Below are 12181 nucleotides of genomic sequence, written 5' to 3'. Positions count from 1 at the left end.
TGAAGTGGAGAAATTAATACAGGACTTAAAGAGCGGTAAAGCCCCAGCAGTGATTTCATCCCATTAATATAGGACTTAAAGAGCAGTAAAGTACCAGCAGTGATTTCATCCCACCTGATCTTTAAAAAATCAAATGTAGAATGGTGGGCTCCAATTCTTGCAGTGAATTGATTGAATGGGCCAAATTCCAAGGGATTGGCGTCTAGCTATTATTGTTCCCATCTTTAAAAAAAGGCTGCAGAACTAACCCAGCCAACTGTAGACCTATAAGCTTATCTTACTATACATAATTGGCTAAAGGTTCGAACATCCGGCGACGAACCCTTAGCCAATTGCTGTGCAGGACGCACAGAGACCAAAGTCTGGCGAAGGAACAAGGTGCTGCTCTCCCTGTTGGACTCGGCACCCCAAGTCCAACAGACAGGGCAGCCAACGCTTCTTTCCCCCATCCCTGTTGGACTTGGTGCTCCAAGTCCAACAGGTAGGGCAGCTGCCCCTTCCCCCCCTCCCTTTCCCAGGCTCACAAGGTTCTATGTGCTTAGGTCTTTTAACTGTGGTTGATTGTTGTTTTATACTGTATAATTAAGGCTAGCATGTCCCCTTGAGAGGGAATGATTATATAATTCTGAATATTTAAATACCAGTACTTATTGTTTTATTCTTCTTTACCCGGGTCCAAGACCAAATACACATATTGCCTTGGATCCTTAAGGTGAGCACCGAACTGCCATGGTTAAAAGTTATGAGACTTCTTTTCACTATAAATAGTGCCGGCATAAATCACCAGAGCTTATAATGTGAGCCTGGGAAAAATTAGTCACTGACCTAAAAATGCTTCCTCTACTGGATGTTGGTTACTATATTCCTCTCAGCGTAAAAGTGAAATCACTGATAAGAACAAAAGCAAATCAAGGAGCACCATATGGTGAAGTTAAAAAAGGAAGAAGAAAATAGACTGTATCAGCTAAGACAGAAGTAAAATGGCAGGAAATACAGCTCAAGCTCACGGTGCTATTAGTACTGACATGTCAGAGCAACCATTTTGCGGTAATCCATTTGTCACTGGAAACAGCAAGTATGATGCCCAAACAAGCAATTGTTCCCCCAACACAAAGGATGCAGTTAAAAAAAATCTGGCCTAAAAATATTTTCCCTCAGTTTGTGGTCAAATAAACATTTTTAGGTCCCTTGTTTTGGAAAAAAAAAATTAAACCCATGTCCTGCCAGTTCCAACCTCCACCCCAGCCTATGAGGAAATAAAAAGTGTCCAAAATGTCACAAAATTTATCAAATTGACAATGACATGTAGCTAATTTTATACACACACGCTGCTGTTTTCACAAGCGTTGCATGCAGTACCCTGTCTCAGTACTTCTGTGGTTCTTTTATGCAGCAAAGCAAATTCAAAAACTAAATCTCCCTTTTCTTCTGTCACATCTTCACACAAGCAGACGTGACAGAGATCACACCGGACTCCTCTACAGCCCACTCACCCCATTTCCCAAATGAGCTGCGCTGCAGAGCTACAAGAAAACTGCTGTTAGCTGTGCTGGTCCAAGAACAAACTCTAAAACCAGGAATAGAATCCATTTTATGGTGGTCCCCGCCCCCTCGATGATGTGGCTGGCCTCCACTCGGGCCAGGGCCTTTACTGCCTTGGCCCCTGCCTGGTGGAACACTCTTCCTCCATCTGTCCGGGCCCTGCAGGATCTTGGTGAATTCCGCAGGGCCTGCAAGACCGAGTTGTTCCACCGGGGTTTTGGGGAGGCCGGCTGCTGATGGTGCGCCCCTTTGTCTCTGTCCCTTTTACATTCTGGGACCATTGTCACAATGTGATCCATCATTTCCCCCTCGTTGGGAGGGTTTTACTGAAAGTTTTTACTGTCGGACGCCGAGAAGTTTATATGAAATGCTGTATTTTATGGTTTTAATGATGTTATGGCTCAAGGAGCCTGTATTAATTATTTATTGTTTATAATTGCTCTTTGTATTGATATTTATCCTGATGTTCACCGCCCAGAGCCCTTAGGGGAAGGGGCGGTATATAAATTTGAAGATAAATAAAAATAAATAAATAAATTTAGGATTGTATGTTTTAAAGGGGCTTTTAACCCGATTATGTAAGCCACCCTGGGACTTTGGTGTACGGCAAAGGTGACGGCAAAATAAATAAATAAATGTAATTGTGTGTGTGTGTGTGTGTGTGTGTGTGTGTGTGTGTGTGAGAGAGAGAGAGAGAGAGAGAGAGAGAGAGATATGCCATCAAGTCACAGCCAATTTTGGTAACTCCATAAAGCAGGGATCCCCAAGCTTTTAAAGCCTGCAGGCACATTTGGAATCCTGACATAGCATGGTGGGCACAGCAACAAAATGGCTGCCACAAAATGTCTGCTGCAAGCAATAGCCAAAAAATGTCAGCCACAGCTTAACTTCAGTAACAGTGCAGATAGCTGCAGCCAAATAAAAACAAAAAACAAATCTGCATAGCCAGTCAAATCTCCAACAGCCAATCAGAAGCTTCACTGGGCAAAAGCCGTACCCACTTTGTTAAGACACTTGGTAGATGACAGAAAACGTGTCAGTGGGTGCCATGGCACCAAATGGTGCTGATTTTGGGGATCCCTGCCATCGGGTTTTCAGGGCAAGAGATGTTCAGAGGTGGTTTGCCATGGCCTTCTTCTACGTAGCAACCCCTGACTTCCTTAGTGGTCTCCCATTTGAATACTAGCTCTGGCTGAACTCTCTTGACTTCCCAGATCTGTCAAGATCAGATTAGCCTGAGCCATCAAGGCCAGGGCACATCTGTTATAAGGACCAGCCAAATGGTTTTCTCAGAGCAAGAGGTGATAAATGCATTTCTCCACAAGAAAAACAAGTGTCCCCATTATCTCTCTAGATAACACCGTCAATTATCTCTTGCTCTGAACAAGCCCAGGTACAGTCTTGACACTGGAACCATTCTAAATCAGCATGCCTGTTCAGAATTTAACACACTGTGCTAACTTGAACCGGACACAACACCATACGGTGAGGCATTTGTTTTCTCCTCGTCTCTTTATATTTTTCCATCCAGCCTAATAAAGAGTTCTTGAAAGATTACACACAATAAAGTATTGAGTGGTTTGTGTTTTCAGCTGATAAAAAGTATTGAGTGGTTTGTGTTTTCAGCTTTGTAGAACTGCAGCACAGCTCCACCAAGAACAGAAAAACAAAGTCTTTTCAAGAGCCCAGGGGGGCAGGGGAGGGGATGTGGCATTTAGTGCCACCATTTTAGAGCCTATGCCAGTGGTGGCAAACCTTTGGCACTCCAGATGTTATGGACTACAATTCCCATCAGCCCCTTCCAGCATGGCCAATTGGCCATGCTGGAAGGGGCTGATGGGAATTGTAGTCCATAACATCTGGAGTGCCAAAGGTTCGCCACCACGGGCCTATACTGTAGGTCAGGTATCCGCATGGATGTTCTGCCCATAGCCGCCTGCAGTTGCTCTTTTGAATCAGCTCAAAGGAGGTCTTTCTTGGATCAGGTTTAATCGCTGCATGGAACGCTGAATGCCCACGAGGTAGCAGGGACACTCCTATTTAAATTGAGACATTTGGCATTCCATGCTGGGAAAAATCCCTGCATGGAGGCAACCTTTGTTTCTATCTAGCTGAGGAGTTTCTTCTATCCACTGGTCCTTGTCTGTTATTTGTGGTCATCAACGTCTTTGGGGCTCCTATGGATACCATTTGAAGTAGCTCCACAAGCAAGGGTGTACTCCTAAGACTGAAATTTGCTGAACTTAAACAGAGGATTTTCATGTTATTAAATCAAATTAGGCGAATGGATGTTGGATAATGCTGATTAGCCAAGAGATTAGCCAAGAGAACTTCCTGTATAGTGGCTATTGGAAACAATCAGTAATCGCATATCATCTTATCCAAACATACTATGCAGCCCTAGGGGACCATTAAACATGTCTTTAGTGCACTGCCAGGGAATTACTGAATACCTCCTAGTTAACATGAGATATTTTGGCCGGAGGGTTTATGCTTCCCTGCTCCCCCTCGGAAACACACAGTTCCACCTTGCCCGGAAGTATAATTAAAATCAATAAATGAGATGTTTGGAAACGTTTGTACTTCACATCAATGAGATCAAATGATCTGGCAAGCAAGAAGATTTCACGTGGGAAGTAACTCAGCGGAGATATTGCCGTAGTTTAATTCATAGGTAAAAAGGAGCCAAATGCTGACAAGAAGTCAGAGTTAATTGAATGCTGGATTACCATGTGTTGCCTTGAGTGAGGACGTAGGCAATGACACCCATGGAATCTTAAACAGAATAACATCCTTCTAAACCCATTGAATTTAGAAGGGTGTAACTCTGTTTAGGATTGCACTCTTTGTGCAAGAATGCTAGGAATGCTTGTCGACATGTTCAACCTCATTATTTCAGCCCTTTCAAAAATTACAAAATGAATTTTGGAAAAAAATAAATAAATAAGGGAGGAGCACTATCTTAATGGGAGAGCCTGTGTTTGCACACAGAAGGGCCCTGGGCCCAGCCCAAGTTATAAAAGCACCAGAGAGAGCACGAGTTAGAAAAGGTTCTTCTCTTGCTTGGGAGCTCGAAAAGTCACTGCCAGTCCCAGTAAACATTACTGAACGGGATGGACTCCCTGTGAAGCAGCTTCCTATGTTTAATGAGGCATTGCATTGTTCATGTAACCTGAAGTTGCCATATTGCTTCTCATAAGCCTAGAACATTTTCAAGTCTACATGGCTAAGGGCTAGAAACTCAATTTAAAATAAATGCTAAGAATTTGAAGATGGTTACCAAGGTCCACAGCCTTTAAGAATTGACAAGAGTCAATACTACTCATCCCACATCTCCAATGCATATGGATTTGATAGTCACTTCTACACAGTCTGTCTAGCAGCATTTGCTCCATCTACTGTGTCAGAGATGTGAGTAGGATCTAAAGCAGCGGTTCTCAACCTGTGGGTCGCGACCCCTTTGGGGGTCGAATGACTCTTTCACAGGGGTCGCCTAAGACTCTCTGCATCAGTGTTCTCCATCTGTAACATGGATAAATATTAGGTTTGGGGGTCACCACAACACGAGGAACTGTATTAAGGGGTTGAAGCATTAGGAAGGTTGAGAACCACTGATCTAAAGCATGCCCTTTGGAGATGCTGGATGATTTGGAATGGACGCTGCCTGCAGCTGAGCTCCCCAGCAGAGTGCCCAAGGGCACCATAGTAACCATATAACTGTCTTGGCACCCACAAAGTGTTTTTTTAAGAAAGTGCAGAAGGCTTTTATTTGACCATTGGAGACTTGATTGGCTGTGAGTATTTTTCAAGATGCTGATTCGCCAGCAGCTGCCACCATAGCACAAGGATCTTCACTGTGTGGCTAAAGGTAAGCTGTGGAAGTGATTGTGTGACAGACTGCGCCTCCTGCAGGAGCCATTTTGTGGTGGCCATTTTTTGGCTGCCCCCACCAGGATATATCAGAATTCCAGCAGTGCCTGCAAGCTCAAAAGGGGTGGGGACTCCTGGGCTACAGTCATTGTAAGATAGACAACAACATGTTTTTCATATGCATGAAAGAACAATGATTTTTGATTAGCAAATATCAAGAGAATATGCCATTAGGCAACTAATGATATGGACATATAGTGCATCCAGTAAACCAGCTAAGTACAAAGCGAGATTGATGTCAAAACCCTTAGGAACCAAGTGCTTTTTGATTGCCATCCAATAAATCAAGTAATCATAAACAAATAAAGCACACTGAAATACGAGGAAGAACTCCAGCTAGGGTTGCCCTCGGCAGAGTGAACTAAGCATTGTAAAGTCAACACTGCCAGCACAACCCGCCAAAAGGCATCGACAACGGAAGACACAAATGGGTTTTGATGTCTGCAAAACAGCATGGTTTATTGAGCAAATCATCACTTGGACATTTCACGCAGGGCGCTGTAATTCTTGTTGAGCTGCAGCATGCAGCAAAATCTTTTTCTAGCTTGTATTTTACCTTTTGGGCCACTGTAAATATTGTTTTAGAAATAATTTCACTGAAAAAAAATGTTTACACAATACACAAAGTGAAATATGGGTTTCCCCACTTCAGCCCAATAGGGAGTTCCAGGCCATCACAGCATCCTCGATTAAAATGCCTCTCTGATTAATGTGTGAAGTTTTTAGGTGAGCAATAAACCTCTAAGGTGGGCATCTAAAAAGATTTGAGAAACAGCCCTCTGCTACTATAAGGAGGGAAATCATTTCACATAAAGTTTTTGCCCAGTAAGCTAAATGGTGAATTGGTTTTTGCTGAGAGTTATACCCCATCCTCCTGTTATCCCTAAGAAATTTTACCTCTCTTGCTAGGCTGCTTAACTTTTTTTTTTTTTTTGGGGGGGGGGGGATTCCTGGCCTGTGTGATTTTTTCCGGGCCCACAGTTCAACCGGCAAATGCGAAAGTGACTGGCTCCCTCTGGCGGTTGTAGCCTGAATGTATCCTTGTTTCTAGTACAGTTATTTTGCAAAACACATTTTTTTTAAAAAAAAAAATCCCATTTGACTGCAATGAATTTCCTGTACCAAGCACCTAATCATTTTCAACACGGGTATTATTTTAGTGATACATTAAAATTATATTTATATAAATGTTGTAGTTAGCAAGAATTTAAAAAGATAAAAAGTACATGGACACTGGTGATGGTGGACAAATAGCATGCCAACAGGGTGTTTACATATTGCCTGACCCACACACGCCATTTAAGTGACGTTGGAGAATATATATGAGCAGGCAGTGCGAAAGTGACAAGGAAAGAAGAATCAGAGAATTGGGAGAAGAGAGTGATGAAAATAAGATTAGTAAGAGTGAAGAAGTTCTCGTAGCCCAAAGTTGATTATTATTCCTGTATTGAAGAAAAATAACATAGAAGGTGGAAGAAGGAAGAAGGAAGGTGAAAAAGAGGAATCCAAAATGGAATCAAGACAGGAGAACCATCTTTGACCAGAACCACCATGCAGAAAGAAAAGGACCTTAAAGCACTTACTTTCCTGACCTAAAACAGTCTTGGGGAGCCAATTGTGTGCATCGAGGAATGCTGCTGTAAATTTTCGTTGTGCATGCACAATGACAATAAATGCTTATGCTTATGCAATGTTTGGCTCATTGAAGAGACATATGTGCACTGATGTACATCAATGTCCCATGAACTCCACACCAGAATTATCTCTGGATCAAAACTTGTTCCTTAGTATTTTGGCACAACTTAAAAAGGGTTGCAAAGGGTATATCTCCAAAAGTTAAATGTTTGATCTTCTCACACTGTACCAACTACTATTTTAAGTTTATCAGCATTTTTTGATCTCCTGTGTCCACAAGATGGCATTGTACAATTACAACAAATCAGTTTTCCCACAAAACTGTGAACACTTAAGAGATCACCCTTATATTGTTAAAAGACCATCCCAGAATGAAAAGGTGGGGTTGTCAGCAGTACCTCAACAGTGCAAATGAAAGCAAAATTACATCAGTCTGAGCTTAGAAAGGTATAACTACTTAGGTTTCTGCTGCAAGTAAATTAGAGATCAAAGTAAGTTCCAGAATTATTCACGGAAAACCCAGCTAACAGGTTTTGAAAAATCAACATTAGGAATGTTTTATTAGGATCTATTGGATGTTGATAGTAAAAGGCATTTTTTTTGTAAAGCCCTGGATGAAAGACCTGAAAGCTTTAGTAAATCCAGAGGTTTGGCCATGGATGTTAAGAAGTGTAAATTTTTCTGAAAACCCCTTTGCCAATGAAAATGTAATAAAAAATGGTAGATGACCTGCCATCCCTAAAACTGGCAAAATGTATCAAAGGGCTAAAGGGAATTATGGTATATTTGGAGCTGCCCAGGCAAATTGTATACATGTGCAATAGGAATGCAGCAGAATCGTAGACTACTGCAATATGATTTCTATGGTGATCTCTCAAGGGATAAAGAAACTGACCATTGTATCCTAAGGGTTTTCTGTTGAATTGAACGGATTTTCTTTCTATGTGTTCTAACATCAGCAAGGTCAGTACTTGCCCAAATTTGGAAGAGGAGGAGTGGTTGGAGAAATTAGCAGAATGTACTTATCTGAGCAAATCAAGCTATTTGGCGACTGAATGTCTGGGAAGTTTGAAAAATTGAATATTTTGCTGTCCAGAATGAGAAGTTGAGCTTATATAATTTTAGGTTGATAGCAGTTCTGAATTCAGCAATTCGCATTTTAGAGCCTTGCTTATATTTGGTGGTTTTTTTATTTAATAAAAATATTTTAAAAGAATTGTTCTAGGAACAGTGAAGAGTCTTTATTACATCTACAGTCAAAAGCATTCTGTTACCACTCTTTACTGTTGTGTATCTTAATACCCATTTCACGTTTGCACCTAAAGAACAGAACATTCACATCAGTTTTCCAAACAGCACTTAACTCATATCCACTACAGAAATAAATTTAATTTTTTCATTGTATTTTATGTATACCCCACGTAAAGTTGCCCACCAGCCAGTGGTGGGATTCAGCAGGTTCGCACCACTTCGGTAGAACCGGTTGTTAAAAACGGCACTTGTAAACAACCGGTTGCTAAATTATTTGAATCCCACCATTGGAACCGGTTGTTAAATTATTTAAATTCCACCACTGCCTCCAGCAGTGGAGTTTGAAATTTTCCAGGAAGTACAATTGATCTCCAGATAACTGGGACCATGTCACCAGGAGGAAATTGCTTTTTTGGAGGGTGGACTCTATGGTACCACATCCTTTCTGACCTCCTGCATCTCTCCAGATTCCCTCCCCCCCCCCCCCCGGAACCCTCCCACCAAAAAATCTCCAGGAATTTCCCAAGCTAGAGTTGACAGTCCTATCCAACTTCCTCCCCAATGGGGACCCAAAGTAGCTTACTCCATTCTTCTCTTCTCCATGTTATAGTGGTGGAAAGTGCTGTCAAGTCACAGCTGAACTACGGCGACCTGTAGGTTTTCATTTTGCCAGCTTTAAGCCTCAATTTCATTTTGAAAACTTTTGAAAAAAAGTTCGTTCCCCCATGTCAGGTCATTGTAGTGTTTGCCCTCCACCCCACACAATGTAAAAGCTCTAGGACAAACCCAGTGGGGAAGAAGCACATCACTGTAACATGTGCACCATGTACAGTCTGAAGTTCACAAAAGCCCCCTCCCGCCTTTTACACTCTTTCTCCCACAGGCGGGCTGTTTTTAACAAGTGTTATTAAACACAACTGGTAAAGTTTTTGATGCGGTCAAAGCCTGACGATATAAGTCAAGGCGGCCTTCAGATGTGGTTGCAGCTGCTGCTCCAAAGCTTCACACTCCAGACCACATGGAAATCACAAGCCTTCAAAACAACCGTCGACAAAGAAAGACAATAACTTGGCTGGGTAACAAGGCTGAGGCGTGACATCAATATTCAAACCATCATGAACTCGGTCACCACCTCAGTCGCTGCTAGCAAGGGCAGGAAAGGGCAGGAAAAGCCACTGTACTTAACGGTTACCCTTTTTTGCTGTGGTTGCCATTTGACTATCAAAGACTTCAAGATACACTTCGCATGATTGAGAGCTTTTTCCCCTGTTGACCTGCACGATTTGTATTTCTTGAATATGCACGAGTCATCTGAGACCTGAGAAGTATCATATGCAACAGCAACAGAGATTATCGGGACCCACTGAACCACGTTCAAAGCACAGAGTGAAAGCTAGATCTTGCTGTAACACAGTGCTAACATGAGCAGCCAGTGGGTTGGATCCTGTCTAAAATTTTCAAACAGGTGTGGGCGGTGTGCGGTTACTGCGGAAGGATGAATGCTGGTTGGGGCGAGATCTAACACGCCCTACATAGAAATTCTTCCATCCAGAGAGGCTGTGGACAGGAACCAAATCAAGAAGCAGGTGAGCAGCAAAAGAGAACCATACAGTAGTGACCTATGAAAGGTCAGACAGACTGAAAAATCAGATTAAGTATCACCATATATAGAACTGGACTCAGATCAGGGTCTTTGGGGGCTGTTAATGTCCTCAGGTACAGAACCTTCTCTGTATGTCACGAATAACTTCAGTTATATGATCAGCTGAAGAACAGACGAGATAATGCACACTGTTGGCACCTGGATGTGAAAATTAAATTTCTATAAAATGAGGAATTTTTCAGCAGCCAAGATCCCCTTTGCTCTTATTTTCAGTGAGGCATAAGGCACTGATGAATGAACTGTTGCACTTCACAACTGGCTGTTTGGAAGAACTGTTTGCAAAACTGTACGCTAATATTGTGACAGCATAGGAACAGATGAATGCCTTTAAGAGCAGCAGTGGCGTAGTGGCTAAGAGCAGGTGCACTCTGATCTGGAGGAACCGGGTTTGATTCTCCGCTCTGCTGCCTGAGCTGTGGAGGCTTATCTGGGGAATTCAGATTAGCCTGTGCACTCCCACACACGCCAGCTGGGTGACCTTGGGCGAGTCACAGCTTTTCGGAGCTCTCTCAGCCCCACCCACCTCACAGGGTGTTTGTTGTGAGGGGGGAAGGGCAAGGAGATTGTAAGCCCCTTTGAGTCTCCTATAGGAGAGAAATGGGGGATATAAATCCAACTCTTCTTCTTCTTTTTTAATATATAGACACCTTTTTTCCAGTAGCTACTACTGATCAGTTGTGAAAGATTTGTACAAGTATATATTTCCCTAAAATTCTTGCTTCTCAGCAAGTTTCTCCCCCTACTATACCAACTTGATTTATCCTAACACTCACCATGTCCATCTCCGTTAGACTTTCTGGGTAGAGATGTTAACTTAGAGATCAAATTTACCTTTAAGGATACTTTAAAACCAGCTGGATGTACCAACAATCGTGGTATATTAACTTCAATGTATGGAAGATAACTTCTTGAGTCTCTCTGACTTGTAGACACCGGCAGTGTAGTTAACTGAATAGCATGCTTAAGATTAACATGGGGTTCCAATTCATTCCAGCAGATTCCCAGCCACTTGTCTTTCTTTTGGTGTTACATAAAGTCTGAACAGAAGGGGGTCATTGGATGCAACTGACAGAAAGGAGTCCTTGAATCCAGGTCCGTGTACTTAACAGGGCTGTGCAATCTGCTATTTTTCAACTTCAATTTTCAACCTATGTAGAGGAAGCAATAGTGACCTGTCTTCTGTGAGACATATATAGTATTTCGCACAGTCTTTATAAGCATACCAAAATCTTGTCTTCGTGCCAGATCTGGAGTTGTTCAACTAACCACCTAACACTGTAAATCTCTAGAAACTCTTTTAGAAGCAGGTCCAACACTTGTTATATAAATCTGTAAAACACCCATTGTTCGCTGTGTTTTTTTCTTTTTAAAATGGAAGAATGAACTTTAATCAATCCCAGCACATATCCATAGCTCATAATTTGACAGGACTGTTCTTAGAATGGACATGGTGTACTTGTTCTACTTTTCCTTATCCAGGGGTACAATGAATAAATGCTAGGTGTGGTGTAATGCCTGCAGATTTTGCCATAGGAAAAGGAAGCAGTATTACAGTTTTCAAGCCAGAACCCCCCCCCCCCCCCCGCAAGTCTGTTATTACTACAAAGTCACAATGTGGTCCACGTCACTTTGTCTCCTTCTTAGAGACCCAGATCAAACAGAAAACACCACTGCAATTGTCTCCCCTTCCCCTTTCCACACCAGGCATCTGGTGAGGTAGGTGGAGCTGAGAGAGTTCTAAGTGTTCTGTGACTGGCCCAAGGTCACCCAGCAGGCTTCATGTGGAAGAGTGGGGGGAAACCTTGGAAGGAGCAGCAGTGGCGTAGTGGTTAAGAGCAGGCGCATTCTAATCTGGAGGAACCGGGTTTGATTCCCTGTTCTGCCGCCTGAGCTGTGGAGGCTTATCTGGGGAATTCAGATTAGCCTGTGCACTCCCACACATGCCAGCTGGGTGACCTTGGGCTAGTCACAGCTCTTCTGAGCTCTCTCAGCCCCACCTATCTCACCGGGTGTTTGTGGTGAGGGGGGAAGGGCAAGGAGATTGTAAGCCCCTTTGAGTCTCCTATAGGAGAGAAAGGGGGGATATAAATCCAAACTCTTCTTCTTCTCTTCTTCTTCTTCTTATTCAGATTAGAGTCCACCATTCTTAACCACTACCCC

Source organism: Sphaerodactylus townsendi, linkage group LG11 (assembly GCF_021028975.2).
Source record: "Sphaerodactylus townsendi isolate TG3544 linkage group LG11, MPM_Stown_v2.3, whole genome shotgun sequence".
Taxonomy (NCBI): Eukaryota; Metazoa; Chordata; class Lepidosauria; order Squamata; family Sphaerodactylidae; genus Sphaerodactylus; species Sphaerodactylus townsendi.
This window is presented reverse-complemented; position numbering follows the sequence as displayed.